The following is a 23,048-nucleotide window of genomic DNA, read 5'->3' as shown; positions in this document are numbered from 1 at the left end:
GGCCAGACTGTAATACAGAATTTCTCCATTTTCCTTAATGCTTTGCACCACCATAAGCAGCTCTGGCCCATCCAAATCCAGTCCCCCAGAGATGTACAATTACAGCAGCGCTAAGCCAATGAACAGTGTGATCTAGATCCCAGGTTTGGAAAATCTGGCCCCCTCAAGCAGATTATTGTATCAATGCAGCACTATTTTTAAAAAGGGCACATTTCTTGATCATACCTCACACTGCAGAGCTTCTGTTCTAACTAACTACACGACAGTCTGTTAACATTGAAGGAAATCCCCTGAAAGCTGTGTTTGTTTGACCAACACTGACTAAAATTAGAAAAATATTAAATGAAAGTAGCTGGTCAGCTTCCAGCCACAATATTATCCCAACTTCCTTCACAGGAAATATTATAATAACATTTTATTTGTTTTTTCCCCTGCTTGCTGCCACTGGGGTGTAATATTTCTTTCATGTTGCTGATAGATCAAGAGCACTTCTGTTGGACTCAGGCTGTACTACATGCTGACAGCGATTTGCCCAGCATGGACTTTAATTCACCATCCCGTCAATGTCTAAGGGTGCACAGGGGCAGGAGGGAGCGGAATGAAAGCAGAGACTATTGACTGCTCTACCCAAGGTTACACGCAGCTTTGTTCTTCATTCTGGTTCAGGATTTTGACCATAGCTCTGTAAATGTATGAACAAATAAGCTCAGCAGACCTCTGCCTATGATGTCTCTGAAGACACAGATCCAGAACCATGGGAAATGAGCCATGAAACGTGGGTGCTATGTGAGAGGTACCTCTGATGCTTGGACCATGTGTGTCTGCATGTTTCTGCTCATCCTCCCTCCATGCAGGACAGCGAGGTGTGCCTGCACAAGGACTTTGCACCTCTCCTCCAACATTGCATTATCCTCTCTACAGAGACTTTTCCACTTCATGCTAAAGTCTCAGCAAAACCAATCAAGGGCCCAAAACAGGGCCACCCATGACATGAGCCACCCATACTCCCAAAACTCCCAGATGCCCCTGGACTTAGCCTTGAGCTCAGAGGGGTTTGTGACCCTGCCATGCCAAATGAAGCCAGTTTTGCCTGCTGGCTCTTTCACCCAGATCCTTGCAGAGGAAGACAGCCTGACCCCAAACTGCTGGACTGTCCCCAGCCAGTTTTGCATATTCCTTCTCCCTCAGGGAACAGTCTTTGGTTCTCTGCTGTCGCAATGGTTTTAACACCCCATTTACATAACACCTTTTGAAATGGACCCCCGAGGTCTGGTCTACACTAGAAGGATTTGTTGGGAGAGCTCTATCAGTAACCAGTCCTACTGTGACTGCCATTGTACCACCAACAGGACACTTCTAGTGCAGCTTTTGCCATCTCCTTCCATAAAATTAGCTACATCAGCAAAAACATTTCCTTTCCAGCAAAAATGTCTTTATAAACTTCTGCCAGTAATGGAAATCCCTTCTGAAAAATTATAATGTGCTTTTAATTGTCCTCTGTATCCTAACAAAGATTTCTGCTACAGGCATAGCTTTATGCAACTACAGTTATGCTTTAACATCAGTTTAAGTATACCAGGTATAATCAGTTCACAGGTTAGTGATAGCTCTTTTTCCTCAGCACATGCATTAAAAAACAATATGGCTTTCATCCATCTTCAGTAACCAAGGGTTTGTGCATATGGAAGCCATATGGAGTGTAAGAGCCTGCCTATATCAGAAATTATAACAATATATAATAATGTGGGAGTTTAAACCACTGTAGCTGGACAATATAACCCCCTTTTTCCTCCATAAGGATGTGAATGTATGTGTGCATGTGAGTAAAATGAATGGGTTTATCCATTTTAGCTTCTGTTGCTTTGAAAGCAGTTTATCTAAACTGGAAACAAAAATTGTTTATTTCTGAGTAAGAATGTCCACATGGAGAGTCATGGCAAAATAAATGCAGCATTTTAACTATATGAGTATCATTTGTCATTCCTACAGACACAATTGGTTCTATATCAAAGTCCTATATCTTATTTTTGCACATAGCTTCTTGTCACTACCAGCATTTGCATTTTAGCAATTTGCATTTCTTCTTGCAAATTAAAAAAAAAAAAAAAAAAAAAAAAAAAAAGTGTTCAATTGAGATTTGCAAATGAGCAAAGGCAGCCAGGTGAAGGCAAGCAGGGGAGATGGGGGAGGGTTGAAGGTGAAGGTGAGAGGGAGATAAACAACAGCAAAATAGCAGCTTTGCTCGGAAGGGTTTGGTTTTTCCTCCAACCAAACTTGGTGTGTCCAAGTTTGCATCATGAGTCTAGGTAAGGTGATTTTGCTCAAATGGCATCAATAACTCACTTTTAAGAGCACATATTTATTGATTTCAGGGTATAACATAATTAGGTCTCATATTACTCACATAGGCTATGCAGTTCCCGCTGTAAACCTAGATATTATTCAGAAAATCAAAGTAATCTCTTGTGAGTATTAAAATAACAATACATTTGAGAAATGATTGCTACCATTTTTGAAACTGCATTAATGTTCATTATTTATGTAATATACAAGTTTAGAAGGAGCTGATTTTTTTTTTAACTTCATTGCTAGTATAAAAAAAGTCTTTGAGTTCTTGGAATCAAATGAATGCAAGTTTCCTTTTTTGTATGGGGTGATGAAGAGAAATGTATCACTGCACATTAAAAATACATCTCACATTTTATACATTTACGTATGTGGTGCTCTTCATGTTAAAAAAACCACACACATACAAAAAAATCTCAGAGCACTTTAGAGAATGCACCCAGAGACAAAGCTTTTGTTCAGGAAAAGCCAGATTAAACAAACATGCCTGTAGTCTTGACTTGAAGGCATTTATGGAATTAACATTCTGAGTCTCAGCTGGCACCATGCTCCAAAGCTGGGGGCAGAACATGCAAATCCTTTGGCACCTATGAGTTTCCACTGATATTCCCATTAGAGACAAAAGCCCAGCATTTTAGACAACTCCAAGTCATTTCTGAATATGTGCATTAATGGAACCAAAAGTTTTAATTAACATTTGTGGCCTTAAATAATGTGGTACTTTAAAGACTGTTGGAACTGCTCTGACATCATCAGGAAGGCAGTGACTGACATGACCTTAATACGGAATTGATCTGGCTAGTCTGGGTTATTAATATTCAAGGACAGCTTAGTTCTCCATACAGTGCAATTTGTGAAGATACCCATGATCAGGGATTTATGGAAACCTAGACTAAATGTGACTAAACAGTGGAATATTTCCTCTTTTATCTAGGATTGCAATGCTTATGGTCCTTTGGAAAAAAGCCCTAGGATTTGCTCCTTTTTTCATGCAAAGTAACAGGTACAGGGGCCCAGTCTGGTCTTTAGTTTTGACAGGGCTCACCACTATCTTTCATGCTACACGCTAACACCAGCTTTCACAACCACTCTAGTTCCAGAGACAGCTCTGTGTCCGCTGTCATAGCTGCTACAGTACTCAGATGATTCAAGTTAAAAAACAGCAAAGCACAGAGTTCAGTCCTTGACATGACCCAGGATCACAAGAACGAGTCCATATCAGCCATCAGGAGATAGTGCTGTTCCCAGCTCATTAGTTGCCAACACACATTATCTCTGAAATACTGACACTTTTCTTGCTCTGGTTGAGCCTGTGATCCTTCCCTAGCCATACTAACATGGTTCCTAGGTGAACAGAACAAAACCCAGTGCAGGAAGGTGGAAAGTACAGGATCCATAAAAGAAAAAATAAAAATCCCCAAAGACACGGGTGCGCTTGTGCTTAATTAGTCAGGAGCCAGTGGCATAGACAAGGGCCTGGTGTGGTGGAAGACAGCAGAGTAACTAATTCCCAGCCTATGGTGTAATGCTGTTACAAAAAGAAATGACAGATGTCATTCTGACATGTGTTAACCAGAACATCCTGTGTAAGACATGGGAAGAAATTGTCTCACTCTCCTCATTGCTAGCAAGCTCAGCGGTACTTCTGTGTCAGCTCTCAGTGTCATACTTTATGAAAGATGTAGACAAATTGAAGAGACTGAAGAGAAGAGCAGCAGGAACACTAGTAAGATGTTTAGAAAATGGGTATAATTAGAAAGAAACGTATGATAAACCCTAACCTTCACACTCTGGTGTGGTAATGAAGGAATCATTGAAGTCATGAGAGGAAGCATTTGGCAATTGGTTTATTTTTCAGCAGAAAATTCCTATGTGTGTGTGTGTGTGTGTATATAAAAAAGTTATATAGCTCTGGGAACTATGTGAAAACTTCAGCAAAGATGGGAGATTTTTAAAATTAGATTAAACATAATTTGGAATCATCTAGATACACTTCTTCCACCTTAGGCAAAAAGAAAGAGCAAGATTATTTCTGTGTTCCAATCTATTTTGAAGGTTTTTGCAGCACTGTACTCTCCCCATTTTTCTATTATGTTCTGCTGTGTTACAGTCCACCCCAGTCAATTAATGTGTCACTTCTTTTTGCCATCGTGAGTCTTCAGCACAGCCCCTTTCTACTGTACACAATTCCCCAGACACATTGCACCAACAGACCTTTCTAGGCAATCACCAGGATGAGATATTCAGTATTGGAATAAGCATTACTTGGAATAAGCAGACATCATAGTTTCTAAAAGTTCCAATGTTTATTTGATTATTTTGCAGAGAAACAGTCAGACAAAATATCTTAATTTACATAGAGAGAGAGAGTGCCAGAGCCAACCAAGAAATTCTATAACTAATGCTTAATGCTCAGTGATGATGCACCACAGGGTTTAAGATTTGTGTCTGATAATCAGGACATCAATGTGTTGCACTTTGGGAAGAGTTAGAGTTACATATTTACTACCCTTTGTGACCAACACACGGTTGACTGCAAAGAGCTTCTTCTTCACGAGATTGCTCCAACCTGCAAACAGTACTGCAGGTATGGATTTTCTACATGGAACCAGGAAAACCCCTCATCTCAGCACCTTAGATTTCTCTCCAGCTATTTGTTATCACTAATCTCTACCAGTAGTATTGCAGTACTTCATGGAAGTCACCTTTCCAGAATTTTCACCATTTCCACATTCCTTTTCTGAACTCCTTCTATCAGATCCAGCTCTTATTTGGAAGCCTCAAAAAATAGACCTAGCAATCAAGCTAGGTTTTACCATTTCTGACCAGAGTACAAGCATTTCTCCTGTATGACAGCCTGCCTTTCTGTTTATAAATCCCATCACTAATCTTATCTCTTCCAGATCCTCATGATTTATGATCCACACTAACTCCAAAACTAATTCTGGAAACCTGATCATAACCAAATTTCCTCCTCTGTTTGGTTACCTGAAATGCCTGCTTTTTGATTTTTCATCCCTTTTTCAGGCTGTATCTACAACTTGCCAAAATAATTTTGAGTATTAATCCCATTTTTCAGCACCCTTTGCTGTCTGCCCAGCTTCATATAACCTGAAAATATTGCAAACATATGTTTTCCATAAGGTTCATATTGTATCACACTGAAATAGACCAAAAAGGTAACAAGATCCCTGCGAAATATTAATCAACATAAATTTTCATTTTTGACACAAGATCCTTTTTTTGATAACCTGCCTGGGGTCATCCAGCCAGCTTTTGCAGTGCTGTATAGATTCTTCAACCAAACAGTGTTTCCATGTCATTCTTACCAAATGTCCTATGACATGGCAACAACATCCTTATTTGGTATTTGTCATTATCCCTAAGACTAAGTAGTAAGAAAGTTCCCAGCATTGCCCTAGAAATTATACACCTAAGCTGTAAACACCGTCTTTACACCGTAGAGTAATTATAATTCTATGGAAGTCTAATAATATAGAACTACAGAATTTATCTTTGCTATTGACTTCACCATTCATCCCCTCAAAGGCTCTATACAGATTCACATAATGACTCAAAAGAATGTTGTTTGAATAACTGGGGGATTTTCTATGAAAGCCCAGAGAAATGCTCCTAAAGCCATACGGTGTAGTTCAAGAAGTCTGCATTGCATCTGTTGCTCACGTTCCAGAAGGTTAGCATGCCCTACTGTACAAATACTTGGTGGAATAAGGTGGGTTCAACATCTGCATGGCCCTTGTAGACCAGTGCCTGAGCTGTTCCAGAGATGCTCAGGCTTCACCAGCACTATGGAAGTGTCTTACTGACAGTGACAAATAGTGTTGGTGCATTCAGGCTTTGCTTTAACTCTGCCTTGAGTCTAAGAAACAGGCTCACTTTCCATTTGTCTTCATTGTAGATGACTCTAACAGGTAATGACAGCTGGCAAACAGCAAATAGCTATAAAGCCAAAATAATATTCTGAAATGGGAATTATATCAACACCCAACACTGCCAAAATTGTGCTTTGCTCTAAAGACACCCAGTTCTTGAATTTTCAAAACATTTGCCTCAGCATACAACAGACGGTGTAAGAAAAAAAATCTTAATCCTTCTTCACCTTCCACAACAACAACAAAAAAAAAAAACAAAAAACCCACAATAAAAAAAAAATAACAAAACCACAAAACCCAAACAAAACAAAACAAAAAAGAACAACCTTGTTGCTCTGCCTTCCCAAAGGAAAAGACAAGGTTTCCTAAAAATGTTGTCCGGGCATACAAAAAGAAGGTAAGGAATGTGGCTGAATTCTTCCAGAAATACAAGCTGTTAGTGGGAAGGACGTGGGCTTACCAGAATTCATGCCAAGTTATGGAAGCTTACATATTCACAGCTCCCTACCAAACACAAACATAACATTAATCAAGGTATGAGAAAGACATACTGCCTCTGTAACTGGGGAGGGAAGAACTTTGGTCATCAGAAATTTCATAAGTCATGGCACAAGGGTATAGGCTTAGAAGTATTAAGAGTATCTGGACTGTTACATTTTATCGAAAACATAAATTAGTTTTTATTCCTGAATATCTTTACATTTTCATCAGATATTTTAGTATCAAGATTAGAAAGCATACAGTGACTCTTAGACACTGTTTTAATGAAAACATAACCTGAAATTAGGCAGTATTTGGGGGAAAAAACCTGTTGGTTGGAAATCTATTTCCCTACTGACATTAAAAACAGTCAACATAACTCTGTGATGATGCAGAAATTTAACTTTTGTACATTTTTATTACATTCAGGATACCAAAGATAACTGGATTTATTCACAGAAAGGCTGTCATTGAATTCAGTTTTCTGGTACAATTTCCTTCCCATATAAACCCATAAAAAGTATGATGGCTGAAACATTAGCACCGCTTAAAGCAGAAGCTGATGTATCTCCATACAGAAGGAACAGATAGATTGCAATCTGTTTATGTCTTTTACATTTTTTACTGTATTAATAAGGAAACACTGTGATTACCAATCAAAAAAAGACTCAGGAGTGCTGCTTGTAAAGTGCACTATTATAAAGATTTATATCTGTATCTGGGGAGTAATAGAGAGCATTGATATTTTAAGGAGCTCAGTTCAAAATCTCTTTATTCAATGAAAGCCCATGAGAGTGAAATATATTTTTCCTGGGACAGCATCATTGTTTGTTTATGATAGGAGCTATAAAATTTTTTCCCAAAATTATATGTATGTCCAAAATATCTCAGAATTAATTACAAGTGAATTTTCTTGCATTTAACAGAAATATTTTAGAACATGGTATTAGGCAGTCAAAAAAAAAAAAATCAGCTCCTGGTCCCTACGTTTGGTAAAGTCTGAACAAAAAGATATCTGTATTTAGCATATATTTCATGAACCAAAATGTACTTCTCAAAATACATGGAGAAGATGACTGCTTACACATATTTAAAAACACAAACCACTAAGAGAAGAGCATGAACCAATCCTCCCAGTGGGCTTGAGGGGAGACCACAGGGAAGTCACCTTTCTGGAGACAGCTTGTTCTGCAGGTTGCATATGTACATGCTTTTGGCTACATTCTGTCAGCCGTTTGCAAGACCTGAACTTGACCTTTTTGAATCAAGAGCCCATTCCTAATATTTGCTTGCCATTGGATCTTAAAAGAACAGAAAGAGGAGCTAGAACGTGATCTAGCAACTCCCAGCAATCTTTCCTAGTACTTAGTTAACAGATGCCAACAAGTTGTGTATAATGTAAAATAAATGGCTACTTTTTGTCGTACAGTGAACTGTAAATTCATGTGCATGCTTCTCACAGCAAAAAGTACCATGACAGTGACATGTTTACAGACTGTTTATGTTAAATACTGTTGTATTTATTCTGTTAATACAGCCGAAGTCATAGCAGTTTGGGGTTTTGTGCCTGGCTTGACTGCATCGTACCTATTCCTTTATGAATCAGGAGAGTTCCTGATCCTTTAAGAATCTTTAGGAATCAAACAATTTCTATTAAAAAAACCCCACTTTTCTAAAATTTTTTCATTTTCAATATAATTTTTCCCTTCTTCTGGAGAGCAAAATGCCTGTTCTCTGCCTGCTTCAAAGATCTTTGGTAGGTCCTAAACCAATTCCACCATTCTCTTTGCTTTAGGTCAAATTTTGATGTGCAGACTGGGAGAATACCATACCACACCATTTCAGGTCTGTTTTGGCACAAATAGATACCTGCTATACTTTGGAAGAGCACTGTATAGCCAAAATATGTAGTTCACCAAGAGAAAAATTAAAAAGTGGTAATAATTTAATTCCTTTCTTCCTTCCTTTTAATTGTTAAAATGTAATCTCATGGCCGTATTCTTGTCCTTAGGGTATGATATATATCAAACCCATATGTGTGTAAGTGGATTTTTTAAATGCACTATGAAAAGTAGCAACGCACTGAGATCAGAATCTAAGCAAGTAAAAAATAAGACGCATAGGAACTGACGGCATAAATCCAAAGTTTATCATATAATTCCCAGATCTGTGTAGCTGGTCCCTAGGAACATAAAAAACCCAACAGTACAAAGGAAAACACTTTCAGATGCATTTCTTCTTCTTTTTTTTTTTTTTTCCTAAAGATCCTGCTGCAGAGGTTATATCTGGCAGTGGGGAGCTTTTTCTCTTATCTTCAGTTCCCACAAGAACTGAGCTTGAACATCAGAGCTCCCTAAGCCTAATAAATGAAAGTATTCTTGTCTGCTTTATCTTTTTTTTTTTCTTCTGCCTAGTCATATGATGAGAAAATAAATATATGATCTTGTTTTCAGAAGAAGCTATTATATTAAACTGAGGGTGTGAGCCTATCCCATCCCCTGGGCTCTCACCTAGACCTGTGTGGCAGCATGCAGTCACCGGAATGCACAATGCGTGGCTGTTGCTCTCCTTGGATCAATTGTCCTGGTCTTTGCTTTGGAGCAGGAAGGAAAGTGGCCTCTCTGCCACTTGCTGGTAATGCCTCCCCACAGTCACTCTTGTTCTGATTAGTCCAACAGGATGGGGTGCACATCACAATCAATTTCCATAAATATTCACGTACACTTCTTTTGCCTTCATTTTCCGCAAACATTCAAGTACTTGACTCATGTTCACATGAACGCTCCCAGAAAGAGAATGTTAAGCTTACATGCTTGAGCACTTGCTTATAGTAAATTTTAAAATAACTGAGTATGCAAGTCATAAGATGGGAAATAGAGTGTCTTTGCTGGTCCCTGGCAGAAAGGCATTTAAATAAACCTGGCAAGTACCTGCTTATGTCTTTCTCATCTACAATTATGTCTGCACAAGCAGTTTTATTTGGAACAGTGGACTTGCAATTTGCTCTTCCACCGTAGTCCAATGGATGTGGCGTGGAGCAAGAAATGTACAGCTCTGAGTCTTTCTTTCATCTAGAAGAGGAATGTTTCTGTTCTGTAACCTGTGCCCCATACTTTGGGAATTTTAGACAAAATATATTTTGTAAGAGTTATATAATGTCACTGAACGTTGCTTATCATCTTTCACATGGAAAAGACCTTCCATAGGAAAAAGTCTTCCATATTCTTCTGCAAATGGTCATGGACCACAAAGAAACACAGTCAAAAAAGCATATTTTGCTTGATGTTAGTGGTATTTTCTGAATTCCTGAGTGCTCAAACTGAAACACTTAGGTTTGAGCACAACCAATCAGCCTCCATTTTTATACTTCCTTCAGCTGGGTCAGCGTTTTATCTCTGGCTTATATACATTTCTTCTTTACTTCCTAAAGTTTAAAAAAGTTAGAAAGACAAGATTTGGACACAGGAGGTAGAATTCCAGATGGAAAAAGAGAGGTTTATCAAATGAAAGAGAGAAAAGCCAACAGAAAAACTGAAAAATGAAACATCCAAAAGAGTCACTAGCTTGAATATGGACACATGAGGCCAAATTTGTCCTCAAAGTATTTCTGCTCTTTCAAACCTGATGGATTAAGCCTGCTATTTGGTTGCTGAACAATCTGTACTAGCAGGAGAACTACTAGAAATGGCGCATAAACAATTCACTGAGAAGTGGCTGTGTTTGCTCTGAGCTGTAGCTGGTTCCACAGACACCACATAAAAGAAGCCCACATTAGAGCCTGGCAGTTTATTTCACCCTGAGCCAGCCAACACATTTTCTTTCCAAAGCACAATGTGTCCGTTGCACAGAGGAAGGACACCTGGGGGGAGACCCACTGCACTTGGAAAAACCGACTCTCATAGCAAGGCCTTTCTCATTTACCATCCAAATGTTGTTGTATCTCTGAGCTTTGCAGACTGCTCAGGCCTCAACAGACTGTGAGCAAAATTGGACCCAATGCGAATTTGCAGTAACTCGCTCTGCAGCGCTTGATTCCCCTGCTTCCCGCAAAGTGTCTCTGAGGACTCACACACAGACACCATGAAGATCAATAACTTTACAGTACAAACAGACAGAAACTTTCCCTTTTGGGAACAGGATAAGGCAAAGTCAATTAATGTACAACAGAGAGATGAGTAATTGAGCCAGGAGTATTTTAACAGGGTATACCAATCCGGCATTTGCATTTTCAAACTGGTATGTACCTCCTGATCCAGAATCACTTTAAATCAATTTCTTAAAAATCCCTCTGAAGCTGGGAGAAGTCATCGTCACTTTTTAGATCTTGAAGAATGCTGTTTCGAATCTCCAATACTTGAACATAAGACTCCACTCTCTGCACTTTCTATTTTCTTTTATGTGTAGACTTGCAGTCATATAACCCAAACTTCCCAGGCATACATAGTCAGTTCTAGGATTTGGATTTTAAAAATGCCAGGGTTTCTGTGCCAGAGCTTGACTTTTCAGTGGCCAATATGCAAACAATGAGAATGATATAACTAAAATGACAGCAACTGCCATCAGAAGTCAGCATTTTATATCACAGACTCTGAGGTGCCACAGTATTTTCCTTCACTAGGGAAATGAAACACTGTCTCAGGCACGGTTGTAGCAGGGAGAGATGATTTTCGAGGCCTTGTTCTCTGTTGCAGAACATCTGGGTACTGTGAGACACCTGCTTGTCCTAAAGAAGCCCCAGCAGCCGTGGTGAACCCAGCAGCAGTAGTTCAGATGCTCTGAGGCTGAGATGCTTTGAGAAGGAGAGAGAGCTTCTATGTCAACGTATGTGACAACAGCAGTACTCATTTTCTGAATGCTGTGGGAGGATTCGTGTTTAAGTTATGATCGGGTTTGGAGACATGCAGAAAATATTTCATTTTTTAAAGGGGGCCTGTCCAGACTGTGAGAGAACAGCACTGTGGAGGAAAGCATGACCCATTCCCTGGTCTTTTACCCTGCTTTGTGAGAATTCCTGCACAACTCCCACTGTCAGCTTTTATTTGTTTGCAGTATTTTACACACTCACCAACATTTTCAGCAGCTGTCTATGATTCCAGATACAGTTAAATACAGTAAGTATCTGGGAATAGTAAACATTTGCCAGTAAGACAGGAAAAACAAAAAGATTTAGCAAAGAACCCTTAATGAGAACCATGGGACATGTTACAATTCTGCTGAGGATGAATGTGCTTTGCAAAGGCATTTGCATACTGTCACTCCTCCCAGTGTGGCTATTTCCTTAACCTCTTTTTAGATTGCAAACATGATAGGCTTGTGCAAAATTTCATCGAGGCTTATCCCAAATTGAGGATAAAATGATCAATGCCTAAAACATGACTCAGGCAAAGGAGACTTAGGGCCTAATTTTCTTCTAACTTTTAGTAAGTTTATGCCTGTATAACAATTCTACTCACTTCTGTGTTGTTTGTATATTAATGTAAGCAAAACCAGAAGCAGACTCTGACAGCTTCAGACTCAATCCATGTAAGAAGTCAAATCAAGGAGCTTGTGCATGTTTAGCCAGCAGCTGAATTTCATCCTTAGGTTGCTAATAAACTATGTAAACTATATGCCTCTCTAAACTTTATGGAAAGTCCTTTGAAGTCAGTGGATATTCAGTTGCCTTTTGTGGTATTAGTGGAATGAAGGGGACCAGATCTGGCAGAGATAAAGATATAACCCACTCTGTCTATGCTTAATAACCACATAAAGCACACCTCACTTCCTTCTTTATGACCCCATGACCATTCTGTTAGGACACAGGTATGAAAGGAGGACCATACCTTTTATAAGAACAGAGGAAATTTTAAAGGTAGTTCATATAAGCAGTGACATCACAAACTCTGCTTGTGCAGTTTACATAATTTACTTGTCAAGAGTCCCACAAATGCAAGCTGATTTGTGTTTGGGGCCACAGGAAGAAAACCCTCTGAAGTGGTACCGTGTTGTGGGTAAGTGGAAAGGTATCACTTTGCATTAAGCGGTCACTGACCAAAGGTTCTGAGAGGTTTTTTAAAAAGTTGCCTTTAGCTAAGGAAGCCCATGTTGTTTAGTTTCTCAAATGTCAATGAGACAAGGAGTTTAGAGACTGAGTCAGGAGAGGGGCTTTTAAACCTTGTCAGGCTCTGAAGTTTTCATAGGAGGCACTGGGAGAAGGAAGAACCTGGGAAAGTTTACACTCTCAGGGTTTGTGAAAAGGACACATTGCCTTACCTTTAAGGGTTAACTAGAAAGATGTTACATGTAGGCTGCTTTATATAAACCTATCAGCAGTACAATGTGTACCGTGTGCATTCCTGACTCCAGGGAAGTTCAAGAAAAGACTTCTTTGAGTTACAGAACATCACCCATTTTCATCTCTATATTCCAAGCTGTGCTGCTAAATATACTCTAAAATGTAAAAATACTGCTTGCACACCACATCCTTTGGCATGTTAGCAGAGGAAATCACATTTGTTCCTTTGTTATTAGAGACCCTGGAAGTACAATCTGACTCCATGAGTTTTATGGTGATTGAAATTCTTAGCTTTTTTGGCACTGGGACTGATGGCATACTTCCATGCTTAAAAATTCCTTTTACTGGTGACTGAAATGCAACAAGTTGTCAGTGCTAAAATATTACCTTCATGTCCATCACAAGTAGTGGGGTTTTTTCTGAACATTTTTGAGTAGTCTGGGAAATCAATTGGTAATTAGGGAAATATGTCTGTTAATATACCTATAATGTAATTAGTGCAATGCACTGAGTAAAACTGAAAAGCCATCCTAGTAGATTTCTGCACGGAGCTACTTTCTCAGTCTTCTTTTTATTGGAAAGGACTTTCATCAATAATCCTAATTGTAAGTATTTGCTTTAGAGTCCTCCTGCTCCCAGTGACATAGTTTGTTGAAAAGTGGCTGCTATATTTTGTGTTAAAGCTTCTTGTGGTCTGGCTTTCAGTACATCTCCTTGAGTAGGTAAACATGACAGAACAAAAGTGCCTGGAAATGCAAACAGTCCCTGAATTATTATGCCTATTACTTTTTATTAGTAGTAAAACCAAAAGAAGCAAGGAACAGTTCTATTTATGCAGAACAGTTAGAACATAAATAATATTAAAATGTTACAACTATAAAACTACTTATGCCATATTAATTTAATTCTAATAAAAAGTAGGTTTTGGTCTTGCCTCCATGACAGCCAACGTGGTGCAGCTTTGCTTTCATCCAATATTTATATTCAAAAACATTTTGGTTTAGAAAATAAAGTAGTGATAAAAAATTACAGTCTCAGAATATTGGGCTTTGACTAGTCCCCTGCTGCCCTTTATACTATGTTTCAGTAAAACACAGTACATCTTGCTGTTTTATTTCATTGTTTGTGGCCCATGCAAAATCCTATTGTCCAGCTGCCCAACACAAATGAACAACAAATCAGAACAACCAGAAAAGCACAGTGACTGATTAAACTAGGTCAGAATTTTTGCCTGCACCGTTAGAAATATGACTTTATTCAGATTTTCAGTACATGTTTACATCACCTTGAATGGCACTGAGGAAGTCTGCTGATGGAGCATTTCATTTTTATGTGCTACAGACAAGCAAGTCGTGCCAGCTCTCCTTAGCACATATTATCAAGTTGTTTGGTTCTGTTGATTTTTTTTTTAATTATTCCAAATTAGCAGGGTGATCCTGCATGGGATGAAGCAGCATGTAAGTGAATGAGGAGAACTACAGTTCGGAGCAGACATTTGAGCTGGATGCGCTCATTTGGACAATAAAGTCACCTCCAAGCATCCTCACTGCAGCATCAGGGCAACCCAAAACAAAGGTTCCTTCCAAATGCTCTAATCGCCCTCCTCACTGCAGCATTTTGCTGTCAGCCCCAACTCAAGCCTTCCTTGCCTGCTTCCCATGATCTGGAAGAGGCCAGAGACTGGCCAAGCAAGCTGTGGGGTTATATTAATTTAATTCTAATAAAAAGTAGGTTTTGGTCTTGCCTCCATGACAGCCAACGTGGTGCAGCTTTGCTTTCATCCAATATTTATATTCAAAAACATTTTGGTTTAGAAAATAAAGTAGTGATAAAAAATTACAGTCTCAGAATATTGGGCTTTGACTAGTCCCCTGCTGCCCTTTATACTATGTTTCAGTAAAACACAGTACATCTTGCTGTTTTATTTCATTGTTTGTGGCCCATGCAAAATCCTATTGTCCAGCTGCCCAACACAAATGAACAACAAATCAGAACAACCAGAAAAGCACAGTGACTGATTAAACTAGGTCAGAATTTTTGCCTGCACCGTTAGAAATATGACTTTATTCAGATTTTCAGTACATGTTTACATCACCTTGAATGGCACTGAGGAAGTCTGCTGATGGAGCATTTCATTTTTAAGTGCTACAGACAAGCAAGTCGTGCCAGCTCTCCTTAGCACATATTATCAAGTTGTTTGGTTCTGTTGATATTTTTTTTTATGTGGTGCAGCTTTGCTTTCATCCAAGGTGCCATACAGGCAGCAGCTGTTTCTCATCCATTCCCTCAGGGCAGAGAGTCCAAAAGACCGGTTACCTTTGGAATAGGTTTCTGGGAATGTTTTACTGCAAGGGGGGGAAGAATTAGCTGCCTCATCCAACAAAAAGTAGTAGTATAGGGAGGAGATACAGCAAGCTGACATTTAGTTTTCCCTCTTTAAGAATATTCTTGGACAGAGAGAATTTAGCCATAATTTTATCATGTTGTCAACTCAGACTTTGGGAAATTGACTTCACGAGCTGAAGAACTAATGCAATTAAGTTTTATACTTATCTGTGTCTTCCTTCTCTCAAAAATGCTCCCAGAACCAGACTCTTAGATTCTCTTATGTCTCCTGTCTCTATCAGGCAAGAGACAGCACTTGCTCTGTTTCTGGCCATAAATCCATCTCCTGAGAAACAGGATAATGCCTGAGTTTTACCTTTTTTGACTTTCAGGTCATTGCAGTCATTCAGCTGAGGTCCCTCTTCAGTACTCAGACAATTTCCATGAAACTTTAAAAATGCAATAATATTTCAGATCTACCCTTCTATCAAATTTGTTTGAAACTAGCAGCAAGCTCATAGGTCATTAGGAGGCTACTGATTCAGAGACAGAGCAATTTCATTATTCCATTAGCTGGAACCCGGTAATCAAACCCTCTGCACAATCATGAGACTTGTTTACAGATCACAAGACTTTGGAAAATAATAGACTGTGAGTTGTTTCCAATTTCAGCATGGGGTGAAAGTAAAGACAAATATTACACTGAAAAAAAATTTTAAAGGAGCAGCTAAAATGGCAAAATATTTCAGAACTAATGTTACTAGCTTAGAAAATACACTTGTCACCTATCAGAAAAAGACTCTAAAAATACAGAAAAGCTTTTTGGTTTAAGCAGTAAAGTATAAGAGAATCTTGAAAACTAAACAAAATATATCTGTATCCTTCAAACAGAAGAAATCAAGGAAAAAAACTGGAAAAACTCTGTCACGTTTTGTATAGCCACAGCTCTAAAGAAGTTTCTAAAACTGTAAGTAAGTCATATCAGGTAATAAAAAAAGACAGCTCTGATGGGTTTTTAAAAAGTTTCCCAGGGGAAGATACAGAAAACTACAGCTTCATAAGTCTGATAGCATTAGGGTCAAAATTGGTACAATCAATAATAAGGAACATGGGCAGTAGAGGTGTAAATAAATGATACATTGGGACAGCTTCTGCAATGGGAAATCATACCTCACCAATCCATTAAAATGTAATGAAAGTGTTAACAGTACTAAGCAATCCAGCTGAGAAAATATTTTTTGATTGAAAGAAATAGGTCCGGCAAGATCCTTCACCAAAAGCTATTAAAGACATTAAATCAATGTGCAATAAAACTCAAAGTACTCTGATGACTTAATAATTGGTTAAAAGACAGGAAACAAAGAGTTAAAGCAAAGTAGGAGTTTCCTCTTAGAGGAAGGTTACCAGGTCCTCAGGGACCCACGGGCAGACCTGTGTGCTTCAACATACCATAAATAACGTAGAACAGGAAGAGAATGGAGAGGCTGAGAAAGTTTGCTAATAACACAAAGTTTTTCAGGACCTCAGAACTGAAACAGCTGGAGTCACAAAAGATTCTCACAGTGCTGAGGGACTGCACAGTGCAGTAACAGCGAAATTAAGCACGGACACGCAAGAAGTCATGAACAAGCAGGAAAAAAATTCTTAATTACACAGACAGAAGTATAGGCTTTCCACTAGTATTGACACTAGGAAAGATTTCTTGGAGTAATTTTGAATACTAATCTAGAAACATGAATGTCTGCTCAACATTCAGCAACACTCAAAAAGGCCAGTAAAACATTAGAAACTATTAAGAAAGAAACAGCAAAGAAAATGGGAACATTATTCTGCCTCCACCTTGTTCACCTATAATTTTGAATGCTGTACATATTGAATATTTTAATCAGCCACTTCAACAAAGTTAGAGTAGATTCAGAAAAGGCATTGTGGATAGTGACAAAGCTGATCAGAGATGAGGAGCGAGTACCATGTGAGAAGTGAGTGGATAGAGAAGGAGTTTTCATCTTGGAAAAAGGAATGACTGAGAGGAAGAGCAATAGACAATCAAGAGCAGTGTAGGAGAGGTGATTAGGGAAGCGTCATTCACTGAATGACTCTAACAAGTAAACCACAAAAGGGGACATGCTTTCCCATACTTAATTACATCATGAAACGTAATGAGGAAAACATGAATGAGTTTAAAAAAGTAAGTGGAAAATTAATTGAAGAAAAGCCCATCATGGAGATGCAATCTTTTCCCCAAAAAGTCCCTAAATCTGACATGAAATTACCATTCTTTACTTTCCTTCATTACATTTCCACTCCTGTCTCTAATCAGAGTCAAGACACTGGTCTTTTTCCCGCCTTTAAGTTAAACAGCAGAAAGTAAACACTCTCTATAAGCAACAAGTCTAGGACCCTTGAATCTTCCACCATATCCTCTCCTTTTTCAATTTCCAGCAGTCCATCCCACAGTATCATCTTTACCTCTTCCCTCATTTAGCACCTTGAAAAGCAACAGCATTTTTGCCCTGCAGGAGAGAACACTGACTGGAATGATCTGTCATCAACTTTACCTGATCTTCACTAAAAAAATCAAAAGTTGTTTGGAGGGAACAGGTGGCTGGGTCGAGGATGACATTAGCCAATAAATAACAGCAGCCTTACCAAGCTAGTCTAAATAGATGGTGGATCTTCAGAAATCAAATGAACTTACACTTCTGTGTGGCCTTGAGAGCAGACCATCAGCCTTCTCTTTTAAAAATCTGCCTCTGACCATGAGGAGAAATTACCCGGTTTACAAGAATTGGGAACAAAGATGGATTTTTCCACACACATCTTTCTCCATCATTCACTTCAGTCCTAATGAAATGTGTGAGGGTTTTGGTCTGCATCCATGTAACTTGGTACAACCATATTGTGACAGCTTTCTAATGTCAGGACTTTGTGCACTAGCTCACATCACAGAAAATGAGCAAAGTGCTTGCTCAAAAACACAAATATACAGCCAACTTGCCTGGCACATACTTCCCACTCTGTAGAAGGCCAAGGCTCCTTGTCTTGCTGTTTTTGCTCAGCACCTGAGTCCTGATTAGGCAGCACACAACAAGAGCATCTGTCGAATATTTCATTTGTCTCAAACCTCTTAAAAAATACAGAACTTCTTTTGCCTGCTAGATGTGACAATAACAGCAATGATTGCTCAAAATAATGCAGAACTTGAAATTTCAAAAGCCAGTTCTTTAAAGATATAAGAATGTAAGAAAAGTAGACCAGCTTGCACCAATGGTCCTATCCATACTGCAGACTGCAGGTAACTGCACAAGCAGCTTTGCTGACGGAGAGCACTAAGCCCAGCAGCTATCAATTCATCCCTACTATACATTCCTCAGGGATGAACAACTAAAAAAGCATGCAGTCCTGAGGCTTCTCTTTGTGACACCACTGCAAGCTCTTCCTCTTTTCTTGTATTGTAGCTACATATAGCATCATTTTCATGACATGGTGGAAATTCCCAAGTTGCAAGTAATCCTATTTTGCTTTATCTGTCCCCTTTTATTTCTGCAAGTCTTTGGGGATTCTGAAATTACTTTCTGACAATTTAAATATCCTGGTTTTCAGTTTTCAACTGAAAAAAATGGTAGCAGTTGATAATCTATGCTTGATTTGTTAGTGCTGCTCTGTAATTTCAGAGTGCTAAATAGAGATGAGACTGACTACAACCTACATGAATTTAGATTCTTTAGAAGTTTTTAGTTGTGGTTTTCTACAAATTTACTGGATAATGGGATCAGTAATGTTGCATCTACAACCTTATTTCAAAGCTGGAGCAGTGCAAATTCCTGACAACTGTCCTATACCCAGAATCAGGCATTTATGAATTCTGTGTGAAGTGTACAGACTTGATATGCAGTCTCCTTTCTCTCTCTAGTAGAATGTCCCAGAGAAAAAAACAAGAATAAAAATAACAGTTAAGGACAAGTACAAGGATTTTCCCAGCCAATATAAACAAATTAATGCCAAATTTCCCTGTGCCACCAGTGTTTTATTTTATTTTTTTTATTTTTTGACTTGGACTATATTTCTGGCACAGGAAGAAGATTTATAGCTTTCTCAGTTTATTATAATGCCATTATGCAAGGTCATATCAGAGGTCCATCTTTCCCAATACTGTATCTCCAAAACTGAATAACAGTGAATACTGAAAGAATGGGTATAAGAGATGGTTGAGCTGATTCCTTGGTATATTTTACTGGCTTCCATCAGAAGCTGGTTTAAGGACTTCTTGAACCAAAAGTTGCAACTGATGACTGTGGTAGCACAATTTCTTTTTTAGCCCATTCGCACTTTTGGCTTTCATGCCATAATGTCTCAAAGACACAAGTTCTGTATAAAATACTCTAGTCATCCTCTGAGATTTTTTCCAATGTCTAAACTACATTTGTATGTTCTTTCTAGTACATATATCTGAAATACCTTAGGAATCACATTCTTGATTGTTTAAAATTCCCCCACATCCCTTGCTGAGAATTATTCCTAAAAGTATGTACTGTATATTCCTAACAGCATTCCTTTCTCCTCCCATCCTCATCCCCATTCCCATTGTTCTCCAAGGTAGCATTTTATATTCTGTGCCACATTCAGCACCTCACAGCACTTAATTCCTCCCATAAGCTTCTCCTTATGTACTACTACCAAATAGTTTCCTGTGATTGATAAATCTGGATAGCTTTTTCAAGAAATAACTTTAGGATTTCCCATAACACCTCTCAAAGTGTCTTGACCCAGATTGTGGGCACAATCTGGTTCTTATCAGAGAGACTGAGTGCCTTGAGAACTGAAATGGACTCTTCAGATTTATTCAAATCCAACTCTCCACTCTTTCCACCTTCTCTTTGATATTTTCTTTTAAACAAATTATTTTCTATTGCATTTTTAATTGTGGTGCAGAATCCTTCATACTTCTGTGGTATTATTCCATAGCTGAGCCTCCTCTGCCTGAGCTAACAATGTACTGACAGCATCAATTCCTGGAGAATGAGCAACTGTTGGAATAAGGCTGTATCCCAGCTGCCTTCTTTCCTGCTGGTCCCAATTGCTTGCAGCTACAGACTGAAGAACTGTTTAAACCTCCCCTAGTTATCTTCCACTTTTGAAAAGGGTTTAAACTTTAATAGGGTTTTAATTGTTCCATTCTTCCAATCTGGCTGTTTCCTCAAATTGTTTAACTCTGGGTATAAGGGTATTCCAAGGCTGACAAAAACCTGCTGTGTTCTGCTTCTGAGTTTTAGGTGATCAGCAATATGTGACGTAAGCTGCTTTTATAGCAAAAAGATGTGTCTTGTGACAGGCTCTCCTCAATGTACTCTATCATCCCCTTTGGAAATGGTTTCTTCAGTCAGGGCATTTCCCAGAAGCATTTAAATACAGAAGATTATATGAGTACATTTTCTTTTGCATGGAGAGGATGACTAGGAAATGAGCTTTTATTCTTCCTTCTCCTGTCTCTCTACATTAAAACTGAGTCCAAACCAGAAAACATACATGGGTGTCAATCCTGAGCTGCCAGAATATAGGGCATGTCTCTAGCTTTACTGACAACTTTACCACAGCCAAGACACACATTCCCACAAGCATGCTCACAGATAACTATGTTTTTCCCATATACAGGTTACTGTGCAGAGCTGGATTAAGTGATTTTAAAGTGCCCATGCACTCACGCGGTCTCTGGTCTCTAAGTGCCTTCATTGACAAGAAGAAACACAAACTGCTTCTTGTAGGTCAAATACAAAAATAGACAAATTTTTAAGAACTCAGAATGTCTAAAAGACAACAAGTAACCATTAGAAATCTATATATGATTTTGCAGGCTCTATTTACTGCTGTTGGGAAATAATTTCATTTAAAAAATAGGCTCCACAATTCTAAAACTGAAACAAAAAATATAGTTTTTAACAGGTCTTTCACCTGAGATAATCCATGCCCATTTTACATCCATTGTTTTTAATATGTGGTAAGCACTGACATTATCCCTTTCGTGCTTGAAAACCAAACATAAATGCCTCATTTCCTATTCATAGGTCACTTCCAGTGGGTATGTCACTGTGGGGTACAACACCTGGCTGGTAAAAGCGGGTATGTGTCCCAGAGACGTTTTGGACACTATCAGTTTTCATCTCAGACTACTGGATTGGCAAAAGACATCAACATTTTTCAATATTAATTGAACTCAGATTCTGATATATACACTTCTCTGTGTCTGAAGAATGAAATTCCTGAACTTACAGCAAATGCTGATCAGATTTCAAATTTAAAGAGCAGGTTCATTGCCAGGAATCAAAGGTCTGACTGCTAGAAAATAACTTTGGTTCCCTTCACCCAGATTGTTCTCTTGCCCATTGACAAAGGCAACCAGCATAAGATTCACAGGGGACACAGCCTCAGAGGCCTGGATAATAAAACTTCATTGTAATTCGTTACTTTTCAAAAATGTTATCCTAATGGATGCTAATTCTGTGGCCTTTCCTTCTGTGTGAGGGTGACTGTGGTCTTTGATCAAAGATAAAGCCTTTGCAAAAATACAATGGTAAGGCTCTCACTTTGCTATAATTCAGTTTGGTGCCATGAGTATATTTCAGGCAAATGCAGCTCTATAAACAAAATAAAAAGATGGCATTTCAGCAGCAATATGTAAAAAAGATACTGGGCAGAAATACTTCAGAGAAGCAGCCTGCTTAGTTGTAAAATGAGTTTAAATTAGGCTTTAAAAAGGATTGCTAAATCTTGACACATATATGAGCAGCTTATTATCATGCAATTGTGCAGTAGTTGCTTGATCTTGTTACTGATGTGCCACATATGAATAAGTGATTAATTACCACAAAGGCTAAAACAGAGCAGAGTGAGAGTACTGTAGCTCACCCTGAAAGAGGGGCTTAAACACGTTTATTGCCCTTTAAGTGCATTTCATTAAGGCCAATTAAGGACTTTCATGTCTTATTAGAAAAATGAAGTAGATTTATGAGGTTTTCATAGGCTGGAAATGCTGGGGCTAGCAGATACGAAACTGTGCAGAAATACAGTGGTTAGAAGCTAAGAAAATGATATAAAGATACACAGAGGAATAATTTCACTAAGGAACCAGATCACATGAAGGTGGTCTCTGTATAGAAGGAAGGGAAAAAAAAAAAACAAACCAGGGGTTAAAATTCATAACATTTCCTATCAGACTCACTCCCTATAATTTTATGGGCAATTTTGCAATCCAGCTCTCTTTGGGGTCTCATTTTGTTCTGTTCCATATAAAATTCAGGATGACATGAAGGGCTGCCAGTCAGCTGGGCAGAATTTGCACCCAGTGGGCACACCTTATTGCATACCTGAAAATAAATGCACAGAGGAGGAGGGAGCAGATTTGTTGACCACCACACAGCACAACCCCCAGCAGGTCCACATACCTTAACAATGTTTAATCTTGCTGATAGAGATTGAATCAGGGCTCCTTTATCAGAGTAACTTGAAGCACTGACTCAAAAAATATATATGCTCCAGTTAAAGTTGACTGGAGGATGTGTTTAAGTTTTTTAATGAATAGGAGTGAGGATAAGCACATGCTTAAAGTTAAGCTAAGTGTGTGCTTCAGCATTTTGTTGTATAAAGAACTATAAAGGTGAAAGCCCTGACCTCTTCATCTATACTTCTTATTTAGAGTTTCTGAATTTCCTACCTCAAACTGGGGCATTCTTGCT

Source organism: Pyrgilauda ruficollis, unplaced genomic scaffold (assembly GCF_017590135.1).
Source record: "Pyrgilauda ruficollis isolate IOZ18807 unplaced genomic scaffold, ASM1759013v1 scaffold2, whole genome shotgun sequence".
Taxonomy (NCBI): Eukaryota; Metazoa; Chordata; class Aves; order Passeriformes; family Passeridae; genus Pyrgilauda; species Pyrgilauda ruficollis.
This window is presented reverse-complemented; position numbering follows the sequence as displayed.